Source organism: Dendrobium catenatum, unplaced genomic scaffold (genome assembly GCF_001605985.2).
Source record: "Dendrobium catenatum unplaced genomic scaffold, ASM160598v2 fragScaff_scaffold_133, whole genome shotgun sequence".
Lineage (NCBI taxonomy): Eukaryota > Viridiplantae > Streptophyta > Magnoliopsida > Asparagales > Orchidaceae > Dendrobium > Dendrobium catenatum.
In genome coordinates, this window is record NW_021318595.1 from 9,989,385 (window position 1) to 9,995,384 (window position 6,000).

Consider the following 6,000-nt stretch of genomic DNA (forward strand, 5'->3'; position numbering starts at 1 on the left):
CACTCAGGGGAAAAAATTCTGCCTGTTTAGAGTTTTTTTGTTTTTTTATCATATCATCCGGGGCGATCCCAAATCATCATGGACGATCCGTTAGAAACGAAAATCCTAATTAGGGCATCCTGGTTAAGGCAGCCACAATTAAACTAATAATCCTAGAGGATATGCCCAAATCAGAAAGAATCAGCTACTAGATATATTTGGACATGTTTTATTTTTGGATATTTTTTAGGACATCATCCTGGACAATGTAGTGCAATTATGCCTAAATTAGTTTGGTAATTAAGAAAAGCAATTAAGGTTTGATTGCTCGATCATATCGTCATGGATGATCGCATGATCGTCTAAGACGATCAGTTAAAATAAATCATAGTTTCTTCCTTGACGACCAGAATTATGTTCTAGACGATATTTGACATTTTGAACTAAACGGTCAGGACGATCGTGAAATCATCCTAGACGATCAATTTATTTTTCCATCGTCCAAACATGCAATCAGGGTGATGTTTTGGACGATACTCAACAATTTTGAATTAATCGTACAGGACGATGGCCTATCGTCCTGGACGATCAAAACAAACAAGTCCCTTAATCGTTCAGACTCTCCCAGATCGTCATGACTGATTGAGATGAATTTGTACTGATCGTACAGGACGATTCTTCGATCGTCTTGGATGATTGTATCGGTTTGTTGCAATTAAGAGCAAATTTGGAGCTCTTCTATATAATACATCTTGTTTACCTAAGATTGCATCTTTTGATGTTGTCTTGACTTGAGAGAGTTAAGAGGAGAGGGAGAGCAAGGGAGAGAGAGAGAGGATCTTGTGAGGGGGAGTTAGTGAGGGGTTTCACAAAGGTTGCTCCAAGAAAGAATATGAGTCGTCTTCTCTGGTCGTCATCCCTGGTTCCTTGGAGGTTCGAGAGAGGTATACTTCAACAATTGATTGAGGTTCTCTGCTGGCTTCAGAAGGAAGCAAAAACGTTGGGTTCTTTGCCTCACCGGGGTCGATAGAAAGGTGGTTTGTACAGGCTTATCCACCTTTATATGGGAGCAAAAAGAGAATCACTGAGTTTAGTGCAATACTCGGAGGAGAGGCTCCGGGCAGTGGACGTAGGTCTAGTTGATCGAACCACTATAAATTTATGTGTGTTTATTCTTACAGCTTTTCTACATTTAATTTTTGCACTTCGATTTCTTTGTGATGAATGTTGGTTTGATTTACAATCGTGATTTTTGTTTGAGAAAATTTTTAAAGCTCCAATTCACCCCTCATCTTGGTTAGCCTCAGGCTAGTTCATATGGGCCTAACATTCATAACAAACTTTCAAGTAGTATTAGAGCGGGATTCATAAAATCTAGGTTTTTAAAACTTTTAAATTTTGATCCATGGCTAACTCTAAAAATTGTAATACTGCCGGAGGATATTCTATTACCCGATCACTTTTATTTTACAATATACCTTTTAATTTTTTTTGAAAACTTGCATGTATATATTTTTACAATCGATTGACTATCGCATATGAATGCTTGTTAAAGAAAGTTATTCACATTCGCCACATGAAGTTAATAGCATAAAAACTGAACTTTTTTTTTATGAAGGAACAAATGAGGTTAAGCACTCTAGGTTTAATATTTTATTATATGACTACGAACTTTTTCACATGAAACCTACTGAATCAATATTTGACATGTATACTAAGTTTACTCAAATCGTCACCTTATTAAATGCCTTAGGAAGAGAGCTAACTAATAATGAAAAAGTGAATAAAATTTTGAGATGCTTGCCTTCTTCCTTTGATGCTAAGATTATTGCAATAACTAAATATAAGAATTTGAATACTTATTCTATTGATAACTTACTTGGATCACTCATTGCTTATGAGCAAAAGGTGAACCAAAGATAACTTGATGTATGTGAGAAAAAGAAGGAGAAAATTGTGGCGCTAAGGACCAATGACACAGAGGCTGATTCTTCCGGATCTGAAAGCGATGATATTGCCTTAATTACAAGACAATTTATATGCTTTCTAATGAAGGAATAAAAGCGCCATAAAAATGAAACAAAGGTAAGAGTATAAAATTTTTTAGAAGTTCTTCTAATATGGTTTGCTTTGAATGTAGGAAGCCAAGACATGCACGAGCTGATTATCCTACACTTAAGACTCACCCAAGAAGGGAGAAGGGTGAGGAGAAACCCAAGTTCAGGAAGGACAAGAAGCGGTTCTAAAAGATGTTCTGGGTAGATTCTGCATTTGACTCCTCTGAGATTTAAGCTGAGGAGGAGACTACAAACTTGTGCTTAATGGCTGACGATCATCTTGGTCTTTCTGACCAAAAAGAGGTATGTGAACTAACTTACAATCAATTACTTGAAGTTTCTAAATAAATTCATACATTATATAGGAAAATTAAGAAATTTCATACTAGCTTGAAATTTGAACTTTTAAATTTGTAAAATGAGCATGATATTTTACTTAAAGATCACGCCATAATTGATAGCAATCACATATCATTACTTGATGAGTTAAATAAAAGCATTATGAATTGGTCATTGAGCATATGTCATTGAAAGTATCCCACACCTCACTTGAAAATGATTTTAAAACATATATTGATGAATCCCCACACCTAATTTAAAGTCAAAAGTTTTGAAACCTAGGAAGAGGCACTATAACCCGAATAGATTAGTAAATCATTTTCTTGGTGTTAGATATTTTTCATGTGACATGTTAGGACACATTTCACACACTTGTACTAGTCACTGTAGTACAAATTGAGTGTGGAAATCCAAATTGTATGATTCACATCATAACACATATGCATTGCATTTTTCTTTTCATAAGAAGGGACCTAAACTTATTTGGGTTCCTAAATTTAATATTTGATAATTTTATAGGTGTTCTCCAAAAGGCCTCTTGAGAGTATGTGGTACCTGGATAACAGATGCTCATGACACATGACTGGAGATGCCAACCAATTTGTTTCGCTGGAAGCCTGGACTGGAGGCAAAGTCACTCTTGGAGACAACAGCACTAGGAAAGTGGTGGGCACAAGTATAATTGGAAACTCCAATAAACTTTTGATTAAAAATGTTTTGCTTATAGATGGACTAAAATACAACCTGCTCAGCATCAATCAACTATGTGATAAGGGCTTCATCATAATTTTTTTTCCGCTCATAAATGCATGAACTTGATGCTTTATGAATTCTAAATTTTATTTTTCGATCTGTTGTTTGTTGTTTTTTTTTTTTGATGACTTTAATTTTATTTATTTATTTTATAATTTTTTTCATGTTTTCATTTCTATCATTTTCTTCTTCTTTTTTTCTTTTTTTTTCTTTTTTTCTTTTTGATCACTACTGAAATGATATTTTGTATCTTGTTTTTATTTTTGACAATTTGTTGTCAATAAATGATATCCCTAAATTATTTAAAGGGAGAAATACCGTTCCTTTAACTTCTTTTAGTGGTGTAAATTTTTTTTTCTAAATAAAAGTCTATCTCAAATTAACAAATGAACTTTTACGATTGAGATTTTTTCTATCTTGCTACAGTAATATATTTTATATAAATAATGTTCAAAGACATTAAATCACTTTCAAGTTTTTGTAATTTTGTCGTTGCATTTATCATATGAATTTGATTCTATTTTATGGTTTACTCTTCCTTATATTAAAGAGTGAGTTTTTCTTCTCTATTATATGAAAGATATTCTCAAAATTGAGATTATTTAAAATTTTTGAAAGGGATCTAGCTTGCAAAAAGAAAAAAAAAAATTAAAAGGGCATAAAATGAGCCAAAAAAGATTAAAAATTGAAAAGATCCGTAATGACCACAAAAAAAATTGAAAGATACACAAAGTGTATCAAAAATTAAAAGATTCGCAAAGTGTGCCAATCAATTGACAAGAGACAAAATTAGCCAACAAAAAGCAAACTTCTCTTTTAAACCTTTAAATCTTAGAATAATTCATATTGTCATTTGATATTTTCAAGGGCTTCTATTTGAAATTCATGATTGTGATTAATTACTTTGATATATTATTTTATAAGATATTTTTTTAGAACCAAGTTTTGAACGGATATCTTTTTCTTATCCTATTGATTTTTTCGAGTTAGATCTTTATTTTCAAAAGATGGTTTGCCGTATGAGAAGTTTGAGCTAGGGCTAACAAGATTAGTTATTCTATCATTTTTCTAATTTCGACGATGTTAACTTATTGATTATTACAATTTTTTTAATTCAATCGTATAGAGTATTCATCATATTAGTGCGTTAAAAAAATCTTTGTTTTCGTTCATTTTGATGTTTTTATCATCCTTTTTGTTAATTTATTTTTGGCTGGTATTTTTTTCTGTGATGTAGTTTGTTTCTTTTTGGTAGTTTCTATTTTATTTTTTCTTTTATAGTTCCCTCATCCTTTTTATAATGTCAAAAGGAGGAGTAATTGTAGTGTTTTATGATGTTTCGTTGTACTATTTTCTATTTAATATTTATTTATACCATTAGTTTGTTTTTAGTAAAATTTGAACTTCTTGTTAAAGTGCTTAAATTGTTTTTGTTTGTCATCATAAAAAAGATGGAGATTGTTGTGAATCTAGATTCAAGAATTATAATTTTAATTATAGCAAATATTTTTTATACTTCTTTATTTGTACGGCTGTCTTGACTACTAACGTTTCAGGTTCATAAGATCAAGATTGTAGATCAAGCCAGCTCAAGATTGGATATATTTGGACTGAGTTAGTCTGTAAGTGTACGTTAAGGATTTTTTCATTTTCTTGAGTCAATTGTAAGAAACTGGGTCCTAATACTAAGTTATCTTGCAAACACACACATTAAGCAGAAAAAATTCTGTTTGTTTAGAGTTTTTTATTTTTGATCATATCGTCCAGGACGATCCTAAATCGTCTTGAATGATCCGTTAGAAATGGAAACCCTAATTAGGGCATCCATGTTAAGGTAGTTGCAATTAAACTAATTATCTTGGATGATATTAGCTTCGTCCGGGATGATATTTCCAAATAAAAAGATTCAGACTCCAGATCTATTTGGGCATATTTTATTTTTGGACATCATCTAGGACGTCGTCCTAGTTAATGCAGTGCAATTATGTCTAAATTAGTTTGGTAATTAAGAAAATAATTAATATTTGATTGCTCGATCATATCGCCCTGGACGATTGCAGGATCATCTATGACGATCAGTTAAAATAAACCTTAGTTTCTTCCTGGACGACCAGAATGATGTTGTGAATGATATTTGACATTTTGAACTAATTGGCTCGAACGATCGTGAAATCATCATGGATGATCAATTTATTTTTCCATCATCCAGATATCCAATCAGGTTGATGTTCTGGATGATACTCAATGATTTTGAACTAATCGTACAGAACAATGTCCTATCGTCCCAGACGATCAGAACAAATAAGTCTCTTAATCGTCCAGACTCTTCTAGATCATCCTAGCTGATTAAGCTGAATTTCTACTGATCGTACATGATGAAACCCTTCAATCGTCTTGGACGATTATGTTGGTTTGTTGTAATTAAGAGCAAATTTGAAGCCCTTTTATATAAGTTCTTTTGTTTACCCAATATTACATCTTTTGCTACTATCTTGACCTGAGAGAGCTAAGAGAGAGGGAGAGCAAGGAAGAGAGAGAGGATCTTGTGAAGGGGAGTTTATGAGGGGTTTCACGAAGGTTGCTCCAAGCAAGGATCTGATTCGTCTTCGTTGATCGTCGTCCCTAGTTCCTTGGAGGTTTGAGAGAGGTCTATTTCAGCAATTGATCGAGGTTTTTTGCCTGCTTTAGGAGGAAGCAAAAGGAGTTGGGTTCTTTGCCTCACCGAGGTCGGTGGAAAGGAGGTTTGTATAAGCTTCTCCGCCTTGCCGTGGGAGCAAAAGGAGAGTCATTGCGTTTAGTGCAATACCCAAAGGAGAGGCTCCGGAGAGTGGACGTAGGTCAAGTTGACTAAACCACTATAAATTTTTGTGTG